Source organism: Talpa occidentalis, unplaced genomic scaffold (assembly GCF_014898055.3).
Source record: "Talpa occidentalis isolate TD23 unplaced genomic scaffold, MPIMG_talOcc4v2.1 talOcc4.11, whole genome shotgun sequence".
NCBI lineage: Eukaryota > Metazoa > Chordata > Mammalia > Eulipotyphla > Talpidae > Talpa > Talpa occidentalis.
In genome coordinates, this window is record NW_023601104.1 from 41,806,212 (window position 1) to 41,818,876 (window position 12,665).

The 12,665-nt window shown below is 37.5% G+C and overlaps 1 pseudogene; it reads left to right on the plus strand.

The window, feature by feature from the left end:
- LOC119238073 (small nuclear ribonucleoprotein G-like) overlaps positions 1–12,665 on the plus strand; it is a 68,956-nt pseudogene that overhangs the window by 41,851 nt on the left and 14,440 nt on the right.

Genomic DNA, 12,665 nt, shown 5'->3' on the forward strand with positions numbered 1-12,665 from the left:
ATGAGTAGAGTCAGCAGTATGTTAAAAGAATAATACACATGACCAATAATACACATGACCGAGGAGTTTTATTTCTGAAATGAAAATATAGTTTTAATAAAGAGATTTATTAATTTATGAATTACAAACAATGAAATCACTTCCAAAGATGCCAAAAAGAAACTTAATATAGCTTAACAAGTATTTTAATTAAATAAAAAGCTATATATTATTTATAACATTAAAATAAAAAGAACATAAGAGCAACCAAAAACCAAAGCTCATTCCATTAAAATCAGGAAGACAATGATATTATCACTGCCATTTAATAATGTTCATGAAATTAGTTTAATAGGTCAAATAAAAAAATCTTTAAAAATATTAGGACACAGGGCCTCCCTAGTGGCACAAGGGGTTAAGCCGCAACCTATGAAACTCTCCGCAGCCACTGCAGCAAGAGTTCGATTCTGGCCAGGGCGCCACCCCCATGGCGCAGCAGACCTCTCCTGACTCGCCTGCTGCTCCCCTCAGCTGTGACCTTCAGTCAATCTGCATATTCCTTTCCCCACTCTGTCTCTGGTGAATCCTCTCACCTTCCATACCTCTAGCCTGTACCCCAGTTCCTGTATACATAAATAAATCTTTAAAAAAATAAATTAGGGGCAAAAGAATGAAGCTTGACCACTACCTCACACCATACACAAAAACCAACTCAAAATGGATTAAAGAACTAGACATAAGACCTGAAACCATAAAATACATAGAAGGAAATATAGGCGAAACACTACGTGATATGCACATCAAAGACATCTTTCCAGACACATCACCCAAAGCAGTGATAGTGAAGGCAAAGATAAACAGCTGGGACTACATCAAATTAAAGAGCTTCTGCACAGCAAAAGAGACAATAACAAAAACAAAGAGAAACCCCACCGACTGGGAGAATATTTTTGCACACAACACTAATGATAAAGGACTGATCACAAAAATCTACAAAGAGCTGATGAGACTCAACAACAACAAAGAAAATAATCCAGTCAAAAAATGGGCAGAAGAACTAAAAAGAAACTTCTCTGAAGAGGAAATGCAAATGGCCAACAGGCATATGAAAAAATGTTCAACATCACTTGTAATCAGGGAAATGCAAATCAAAACTACTATGAGATACCATCTTACACCAGTGAGAATGGCACATATTAAAAAAACTATCAACAACAAATGTTGGCGAGGTTGTGGCGAAAAAGGAACTCTCCTGCACTGTTGGTGGGAGTGCAAACTGGTCCAACCACTATGGAGAGCTGTGTGGAGATTTCTGGACCTACTAAACATAGAGCTTCCATATGATCCAGCAATTCCACTCCTAGGTATTTACCCAAAGGACACAGAAACATCAGTTCCAAAGAGCACCTGCACCCCTATGTTTATAGCAGCACTGTTTACAATAGCTAAGCTTTGGAAACAATCCAAATGCCCAAAAATAGATGACTGGATCAAGAAGATGTGGTACATATATACCATGGAATATTACTCAGCATTCAAAAAAGATAAACACGTGTAATTTGCAGCAACATGGATGGCACTGGAAGGGATCATGCTCAGCGAAATAAGCCAGAAAGAAAAAGAAAAATACTGGATGGTCTCACTCATAGCAGGAATCTAGAAAACTTAAATAAGGGACCAGGAAAATGAATAACTATAAGAAAGTGAAAATCAAAATCAACAAACAACTATGAACCAGAGACACTCTATGGGAGGTGGGGGGAAAGAAGGGGAGGGATTGGGGTCAAAATAAGAGGGTTGCAATTGTATGGGGAATATAAAAATAAAATTTATTATAAAAAAATTAAAAAATAAATTAGGAGACAAACTTTACATTATTTTCAGACGTTATCATTGACTTCTAAAATAATTCAAGAAAATGAACCAAGAAGTTATTAGAAAAAATAGTTTATAATATGGAAACAAGTTATAAATTTTCTGGAATATATAACTTTCTATATACCAGCAACAGTCCATTAATAATACAGATGAGAAGAATCCAGTCACAATTTTTTAAAAAGGTTTATTTATTTATGCATACAAGAACTGGGGTACAGGTCAGAGGTGCAGGGGTGAGAAGATTCACAGAGACAGAGTGGGGAGCAGAACAGGCAGACTGACTGAAATACACTGCTGAGGGCCTCCCCGGTGGCATAGCAGGTTGACAGCAGCACTGTGAAGCTGTCTGCAGCCTCAGCAGCACAGGTTTGATTCCTGGCCAGCCAGGGAGATTCCCACATAGCGCAGCAGACCTCTCCTGTCACGCCTGCTGCTACCCTCAGCAGTGCTTTCAGTCCGTCTGCCTGTTCTGCTCCCTGCTCTGTCTATGGTGAACCCTCTCACCCTCCCGTGCCTCTGGCCTGTACCCCAGCTATTGTGTAAATAAAAAATAAATCTTAAAAAAAAAAGAAATACACTGCTGAGAAGAGCAGTGGGCGAGACAAAAGAGGTCTGCTGTGCCATGTGGGCAGCTCCCTGGCCGGCAGGGCATGGAACTTGTGCTGCAGAGGCTGTGGATAGCTTGAGAGTGCTGTGCTTAACTCCTTGCGCCACCAGGGAGGCCCTCCAGTCACAATTATAAAACAATAAAATATCTAAGAGTAAGTGTAAATTGAAAAGATATGTGTAAAATCTATATAGAGAAAAGGACAGAGAAGAAAACCTGAATTGTGAGTGATGTACCATGTTCATAAATTAGAAAAATTGATATTGTCAATGTCAATTAGAATTTTTAATTCAAGGCAATCCCATTAAAAATAGTCTGCATTTAAAATGGAAAGAATTTAAAAATCTAAAAATATTAGTAAATAGTACAATAGACATTTGCAGACACCTTCTCTCAGTTAACCAATTGTTAACATCTGCCAGTTTTACTTCATCTCATATACTTCTCTTTTCTGGGCCATTTGAATGTAAGTTGCAGACACCAATGGCACTTGCCCCTAATACTTCAATATGCAGCATCTGAAATTAAAGGCATTTTGACATGGGTATGGTATCAGTTTCACAGTTGTAACTCAATAATACCATCAAAAATAGTGCAATCAAATTTTACTATACATACAAGTCAGCTGGGGATCTTGTCAAATGCAGATTCTGATTTAGCAGGCCTGAGATGAAGGCCAAAGTTCTGAATTTCTACAAGCTACCAAATAATGGTGATGATCCGAAGACCCTTCAGTTTGCAAGGAGCAATAAAACAGTCCAGGCCCATTTTTTCCTAGAGGGCCCTAAATGGCTTTTTGCAACTGGTGTGTGTGTGTGTGTGTATGTGTGTGTGTGTTTCTTTCAATTCAGAATCCAGTCAAGTTTCACATATTGCAATTGGTTGCTACGTATCATAGTCTTCTAAAATCTAGAAATTACCAGTCTTTTTCTTTTTTTGAAGTTTCAGGGTGATTGTTTGGCACAAAATCCCATATTTTAGATTTCTTTGTTGGTTTACTCGTGATTATATTCAGGTTAACCTGTTTGGCAAGAACACAGCATTCTAATGTGCCCCATACCCAGCTTCCCTTACTGTTAACATCACACATTAGTATCCTTGGTTTCTTTGTTATACGTTATCAATCAATAATAATATATTTTTAGGGCCTCCCCTGTGGCGCAGTGGTTGAGCGCTGGCTTGCGAAGCTGCCTGCAGCCTCTGCAGTGCCGGTTCGATCCCCGGCTGTTCCCCAGCCACCGGAGGAGGGTCCCACATGGTGCGCAGACCTCTCCTGCCGCCCACTGCTCCCCTCAGCAGTGTACTTCGGTCCTTCTGCCTGCTCTGCTCCCTGCTCTGGCTCTGGTGAATTCTCTCACCCTCCTGCGCTTCTGACTGTACCCAGTGCTTGTATAAATAAATAAATAAATCTTTTAAAATATATATATATATTTTTTTAACTAAAGTTCTTTGGTTAATCAGATTTCCTTAGTTTTAGTCTAATTCCTTTTTTTGTGTGTGTTCCAGGATGCCATCCAGGACACAACATTGTATTTAGTTATCATGTCTCCCTAAACCCTTCTTGATGGTAACAGTTTCTCAGACTTTCCTTGTTTTTGATGACCTTGGTAATTTTCAGAAGTATTTGCCAGGTATTTTGTAGAATTCCTCAGTTGGGATTTATCTGATGTTTTCTCATTATTAGACTGAGGTTATGGGATTTAGGGAGAAAGATTCGCAGAGGTAAAGTACCATTCTCATTATGTCATATCAAGTGTTCCTAGTATCACCTTTCTCCACTGTGAAATATCTCATTTCCTCCCTTTTCTCTACGCGCTCTTCGGAGGGAAATCATTATGCATGAACCATATTTAAGAAATGAAGCATGGTTACACTCCACTTTGCATAAATTATTTGAAAGAGATTTGTTTATTTCCTACTTATTTATTTATTTCATTTTTTTAATCTCAGTGTAGACTCATGGATATTTATTTCATACTGTGGATTATAATCTGGTGCTACCTCATTTGTATTGTTGCTGAAATTATTCAAACTTGAGCAATGGATTTATTTTAAGTAGAAATTGACAAACATTCTAAATTTTGCTTAGAATTGCAAATAGCAAGAACAACAACAATAGCAAGAACAAAGAAAAGCAAAGCTCAATGATTTACATAACTCAAGACATTTTACAAAACTACAATAACTAAACCAGGGTGGTATTGGAGCAACTATACAAAAACACATTAATGTAACAGCGGAGCCCAGAAAGAGATTCATATATCTATATATATGACATCCAATATAAGACAAAGGCTCCATAGCAAAGCAGTGGAGGAAGACTGGTCCTTATATAACTGGTGCTGGATCAAATGCATATTTAAATGGAGTCAAATGAACCTTTGTATTCATTTCAAAGTACATATAAAAGTCCAAATGAATCATACATTAAATGTGAAAGATGAAACAAACAAAACTTATCGAGATAACATAGGAGAATAACAATGATTTTGCAATCAAACATTCCTTCAAAAGGACATGAAAAACACAAACTCTAAATGAAAAAATTGATAAACTGGAATACATTAAAATTAAGGTATTATTAAGAGAATTATAAGGCAAGCCACAGAGTAGGAGAAAGTATTTGTAATATTCATATCTGAGAAAGGATTTATAGTTAGAATATATACAGGACCACAAGACAAAATATTATGTTTTAATATGTTAAGCCAGAATACACGTAGGAAAAAAGTTGCAAGAATATTTGCCAAAATAAACTACTGGTCATCGGTCTTTCCTGGGGATATGATTACAGGAAATTTTTTTTCTTTTTGTTTCTGCAGTGAAAATAGCTGTATTGTTTTCCTAGATTCTATAAATAACATAGTCATTTAAAAAAAAAACCTTTGAACAATATATTCAAGTATGATGAAGAATGTAGAAAGTACTTGAAATCCTACTAGTCCCCTTCACTTTTATCATGTAAGATCACATATACACACTTTTTTTTGTGTGTGTGCACATAGGGCTGTTGGCCAATTTCTTCTCCTCTTCTTTCCCTTAATTGATGTCTTTGTTCTGGCTCTTTGATTGTTTCATTCAAGCCTCATTTCATGTAGTTTGTTCACATAGAGTGTAGAATTTTTGCATATCTACAAATAGTCCATTATATTGTGAAATACTTTAAACATATAGAAAAAGATACAGTGAACACCCAATTACCATATTCCAATTTAAGAAATGAAATAACACATATCTAGTGATTCTTTCTAGCCTCTCTTTCCAGGAATCACCTTCCTCTCCTCCTCTAAAGAGGACACCATTATCCTAGACTTGGTGTGAATTAGTCTTATGCATGTGTGTCTGCCTACTCTTCTTCTACATATGTATCCCTAAACTACATATAATATGTTGTTGATATTATATTGAACACATTGAACATATTCTTAACAACTTGCAGTGTTTGCTGACACTATATAAGGCTTATCCATGTTGATATATGTAGTTCTGATGCACTCACTTTAACTTCAAGAAATCTAGTAGAGGGAAAAAAAGAGATGATTGAAAAAACATTATGTATTATTTTTGTCTGTTTAGGCTCTATAACAGAAGTCAGAAGCTGGGTATCTTGTAAAGAACAGAAATTTATTTCTCACATTTCTGGTGGCTGAAAGTCCAAGATCAAGGCGCCAGCATAGTCACCTGGTGAAGCTCCTCTTCCTGGTTCACAACTGGCCCCTTCTCTTTATTTCCTCACATGGTGGAAGGGGCAAGAGATGTTTCTGGGGTCCCTTTACAAACATGGGCTCTTCACGAGGGCTCTTCCTCACAACGTATGCACCCCCCAAAATCCCCTTCTTCCAATACATCATATTGGTATTAGGATTTCAACATTGCATTTGCAGGGACACAAACATTCATACCTTAGCATGGTATAGATGTTATGAAGTCTTGGGGAACTTAATATTTCCATGTGTTATGACTGGATTTAATGTTCATTGTTTTATTCACAGGGTATTTATTGAAAACTTACTATCATATTGTGGGAGGCACTAGAGATACAGTGATAAGCAATAGTCCTGCTCTCAGAGAAGTTACATTTTGGTTGTGAAATAAGGGTCAGACATTAATCAAATTGCTGTGCTCATTTATTAATTGCAAATCCTGATGATTATCACTCTGAGTTGAAGAGATGGAACTTAGAGTTCGGGAAGACCACAGCTGTTTGAATTTTAAGGACAGAGGATCAGAGAGGAGAGAATTACAGAGAAAGAACACTATAGATTTACAAAAGCTGCCTCTTGAGTGTTCGGAAGAGTGCCAGTCAGCACATTCTTGTTGGGAAAATTAACCAAGGTCAGTGAAAGAAGCCCGAGAAAGGTGAGTAAGTGCTCTCACAAGTAGGTGCTCTCACAAGTAGGTGCTCTCAGCTGTGCCAGCAGTCAGACTGAAAACCCTATAATTCCTGAGGTGTTGGGCAGAGCACTCCAAGGGTCTTGCCTCACTTGTGTTCCCACCTAACTTAACTGCATCCCAGAATAAAATTCAAGAGCATGGGCCTCCCCGGTGGCGCAGCGGTTGAGCGCTGGGTTGCGAAGCTGCCCGCAGCCTCTGCCGCGCCGGTTCGATCCCTGGCTGCTCCCCGGCCACCGGAGGAGGGTCCCACATGGCGCGCAGACCCCTCCTGCCGCCCGCTGCTCCCCTCAGCAGTGTACTTCGGTCCTTCTGCCTGCTCTGCTCCCAGCTCTGGCTCTGGTGAATTCTCTCACCCTCCCGCGCTTCTGACTGTACCCAGTGCATGTATAAACAAAACAAACAAACAAACAAACCAGCAAACAAATAAATAAAGCATGCCTCTATAAAAAAAAAAAAAAAAAAAATTCAAGAGCATTATTAGGCATATAGCTTTAAAAATACAGCATCTAGGAATATAAAATTGACTTAAAATAAAACATGCAAAAGAACAGAAACAATCCAGTCATAATAAAGAGAGAAAAAAATCAGTCAATCCTAAATGACACAGATGTTAGAATTAACAATCAAAGACACTAAAGCAGGTATTATAGCTATATTCCATATGTTCACAAAGTTATATAGGAATGGAAGATTTTTTAAAGACCCAAATTGAACTTCTAGAAATGAAAACTACAGTGCATGAGATGAAAAATATTTTAGATGGGAATAACAGAAGATTTAACATTGAAAAGAAAGAAATTAGTAAATTTGAAGACAGCAATTAGAGATAGCCCAAATGAAACACAGAAAAACATATTTGAAAAAAGTGATCAAACCATCAGTATGCTGTGGGACAACCTCAATATGGGGCATATCCATATCACTGGAGCTTCCAAAGGAGAGAAGCAAGGAGGAGAAATAGGATAAAAAAAAAAAAAAAAAAAAAACCCAAAAAACTAAAGCATGTTAGAGTTAAATTTTTTAAGAAAAAAGTGACAAAAACAACATCTTTTAAAAAGTTAATAAAAAAACCCAAATGTATTATATATAGGAGAACAGAGATAAGAAAGACAGTATATTTCTCATAGAAGCAAAACAAGAGGACAGTGGAACAGCATTTTTAAATAATTGAGTGGGCAGGAGGGAGAACTGTCAACTTAGAATTATAAACCCAATGACTATCTCTCAAGAAAAAAAAGTGAAACACTATTTCATACAGTAAAGGATGTCCCTTTCTAAGCACTGCTATTCAGCATTGTACGGCGGGTTCTAGGCAGCACAATAAGGTTAGAAAAAAGAACAAAATGCATTCATATTTGGAAGGGTAAAATCATCTAGATTGGGAAGAAGTAGAGCTGTCTTTACTCATGACTACATGTAGACAATGTAATGAAACTTACTATAAAGCTACAAGAAGTATGAAGTGAGTTTATTAGGACCAATGTACAAAAATTAATTCATTTCTATACACTAGCAATGAACAATCAGAAACAGACATTAAAAAAAATTCAAAGTGATATTAAACTATGAAATGTTCAGGATTAAATCTGACAAATATGTATGAAACATTTACACTGAAAACTCTAATACATGCTGACATAAAGAAGACCTAAATATATGAAAATATACCAAGTTCATGGGTAGGGACATCTGAATACTATTTCCTCCAAGTTGATCTATAAATTCAACACAATCCAATATAAATCCTAAGAGGGTTGTTTTTTAATTTTTTTGATAGAAATTGACAAGCTGATTCTAAAATCCAATGGGAATGCAAATGACCTAGAAAACCAAAACAACTTTGTAAAAGAACTAAGTTAGAGGACTAACAATAACTTACTTTAAGCCTTACACAAAACTATAGTAATTGATAGTGTGATATCGCTGTAAAGATAAATAAATAGCTCAATGGACCAGAATAGAGAGTCTAGAAAGAGACATATATGCAGACCACTGATTTTTGACAAAGATATAATGGTAAGGCAGAGGAGAAAATATAGTCTTCAGTAATTGGTGTTAGAAGAAGTAACTATCAGTAGACAAGAAAAAAATTAACTTTGAGTCATACTTCATATCACATACAAACATGAACTCAACATAGACCACAGGCCTAAGTATAAGACCTAAAATGACATCATTTTAAAAGAAACTATAAGAAAAAATTTCTAATTTTCTTAGATGCGTGACCCAAGTGCCTATAATAATCACATCTAGGAAACCTTGACTCTCATTCCCAGACAGGCCTTTTTTTCTTTCTGTTCTTTATAAATGATATTCATCAATTTATATTGATGTGTTTATATTTCACTCCTCCATCGAGCACCCCTGGAATAAAGATTGTCTTAGTTGTTTTAATTTCTCTGAAGTCCAATAAGTGATCATTACAAGATATCCAACCTCAAGCTTAATCAGGGAGAAAATCTTTCCCAGGAGTCTCTCAGCATGCTTCCCTGATGTCTCACTGGCCAGAATTGTCTCACAGAGTTACCTCTAAGCAAACCACTGGATAATGGAATTACCATGATTTACTTGGACCAACTGTGTTTCACTCTTTGCAGTAGGTTTACCTTTCCCTGAGGAGACACGTCAGGCCAGCAGGCTAGCTACCGAGAACCTGAAACAGATCCGTGAGTGCCCAGTTGTGACACTGACCCAGCTGCTTTACTTTCCATTGCAAAGTTATTATTCACAAACAACCTTGCCTATTTCTAGATTTCAGGAGGCAAAAAATTACCTGATATCCCTGCTACCATAGGAAGAATGAAATCATCCATCTGAAATAGCAAGACTTGGCACTGAGCTTTTTATAACTTCTTAGACAAAGCATCTGTAGAAAGAAGCTTAGTAAGCTTTACTACTGAATCACTTACATCAACTCATTCAGTTTTGAATATTCATTAATTTTCACAATAGCCATTGTTTTAGAACATATGCTATTCTTTACACAGTCTTCACAAACCTTATAACTAACTCAAGCATATGTATCTTTTGTGTAAATGTCAGAAGCAAAAAAATAAAAAAATCTAGCTAGTGCTGTGAGTACTAGGAATGTGTATTTTCTCTGTGAATATCAGAGCTTAGAGAAAACAGAACGCTAGAAAAAAAATATGTGTAAATGTTGAGAGTTGTTCTGACTTAACAAATCTGGTCAGCAAGCATTTCACTGAGAAAAACTGGCTGCTCAAAGGAAAAAATTCTATTTCTGATTTTATGTGTTATTGTTTGTTAGTTGGTTAGTTTTGTTTTGTCACATAGGATCTTATATATTTCTTCTACACTCAGCATCTCGGGCACTATCTTGACTGCTTCAAATAGAGAAGCAACCTCTCAGTCCAAAGTATACAGAAGGATAGTTTTCAGGTCTAGGAACAAGCAAATGGGAGGAAGAGGAGAATCTGCAGCTGCATTTTCTTCTCCTTCCTCTGAATCTACAATGATTTGTGCCGTTAGAGCCCTGGGGGGAAAAGTGGGTAATCTGTAATTTGTTGCTTTCTTCTAACCCATATCCCAGAAGGAAATCTCCCAGCTCCAAGACTGAACTCCCTCAAACATGGCAGAAACTCCCGCAAGGGTTAAAACTGCCATCCTACCTACCCTAACTGACCCACGAGGTTTGACTGAAACTCCTTGTTTTGACCAGAGCAGCGTCAGTCACCAGGAGTGCTGACCTCACAATGGGCTTCACATGCAGCTCCATCCCAAAGAGTCTGTCCTGTAGGATCAGAGTCAGCAGTAAATAGGATCTGTAGCTTCGGTTGTCTCTATCAAGTGGGGAAAAGGCATAGCCTTAAGAAAAGACACCATGGGAGCCTTTCCAGATCAGCGGCCATTCCTTTCACTGAAGTTCAGGACAGCATTATTTGGGGTTGGAGACTAGAGTATGAAAGTGGTACTGCTGAGTACCATGTTCCTCCAAGGATCCCAGTCTTGCCTCCAAGAGCCTGGAGGTGCAGGACCCCAAAGTTGGAAAGTATGCTAGACCCTTCACACAGGGCAGCGGAGGCAGAAGCCAGAACTCATTGGTTATCAGTTCTGTTCATTGCCCATCTGGGTGTGGCAATGGTAGACTGACCATATCACGTTCTCCAGTTGTTTAGAGGGCGTCGTTATGGCTGCATTTTCTTCCAAAGCACTAAGATTTGAGGATGTAGTGCTACAGTGCTGCGGACCAGCACAGCAGTAGACAATGAGGCCGTCTCAGGGTTGAGAGACTGCGCAGGGTGGTCAGGGATTCGGTTAAAGAAATGACAAACAGACACACTTCAAGAGAGAGTGTAAATCTGAGTGTAACTTTATTTTTGTTAGTGGTCAGTATATATATGTTTTTTCTAAAGGCATAGGAACAATGAACATAAAAGAAATCAGTTTGTTCATAGGTTTAGCTTATCATTGACAGGGCAGTGATTTATGTCCAAAATACATTTGGACCTAGCTGCATTCCTAAGTAGACAGGTTATTAACTCTTTCTATATTCTTGTACTAATTACTACTACTATTACCTACTTATGTTTACTCATAATTAATTGTCATAGGTAAATTTATATTATAATGTAGTTAATATCAAAGGTACTAAAGTTAAGCACATAATAGAAAGATTATTAAACTACAATTCTATTATAACACAGTGTTTAGTAATGTTTCATTTGCATTAGCCTAATTATTAAATTACGTATGCTTTTTAATTAGCAATCAATGACCAGAAAAAGGAAAGATTTTAGAGAGACAGTTGTAGCAGAATAAAGTTTATGGGCCTTGAGAAAGCGAGATAAGGTTCCAGGTGGTCAGCATTTCTTTTAATCATCTTTGTGGCAGCTTCTGGTGGTCGTTATCTCTTGGCAGGCATTTGGCTTCTCTGCATCTTAGGGAGTTTGCTGTTCTCCCCCTGCGCGCATGGTTCCTTGCCCACGCCAGACCTCAGGGACCATGGCAACAGCCATTAGCCCTGAGGGTCACTGCAGGGGGAGGTGCAGCACTACAGAACACTTGAAGAAAGATGGACTGGATTATGAATCTGGAGGACACCGAACAATGATGTCAGAATAAGCATAGTTGATTGTAATTGTTCTGCAGTATGGATGTAACAACTAAATTCCTTGTGGTACTCAAAGGCTCATAAAAAATAACTTGTAGTATTGCATAATCCGGATAAGTGTTGAAATAATTCTGTCATCTCAGAGGAAAATAAAATATTGATGGTCATAGCATAAAAACTTCTCTTATTCTCAAAAAAGATAAACACATGCAATTTGCAGCAACATGGATGGCGTTGGAAGGGATCATGCTCAGCGAAATAAGCCAGAAAGAAAAAGAAAAATACCGGATGGTCTCACTCATAGCAGGAATCTAGAAAACTTAAATAAGGGACCAGGAAAATGAATATAAGAAAGTGAAAATCAAAATCAACAAAAAACTATGAACTAGAGACACTTTTTGGGGGGTGGGGGTGGGAGGGGAAGGATTGGGGTCAGAATTGGGGGGTTGCAATTGTATGGGGGAATATAAAAATAAAATTTATTATTTAAATAAAAAAAAAAACTTCTCTTATTCCGAAAACCATAGTTCTCAATATAGTGTTTTTTATCAAAGAAAAGAAAAATTCCAAAAGCTTTAGCTACCTCTAGAATGGTGCATGAAAAGGTGAAAGATCTAAAGATCCTCAATGGAATGCTGGCAGAGATTTGAGCAGTGGTTTAGTGCTCAGGAGAGTAATTTTCATTGACCTCCAGAAGGGCAATGTCTGAGGAATGAAGGTCATGGTAAAGGAATA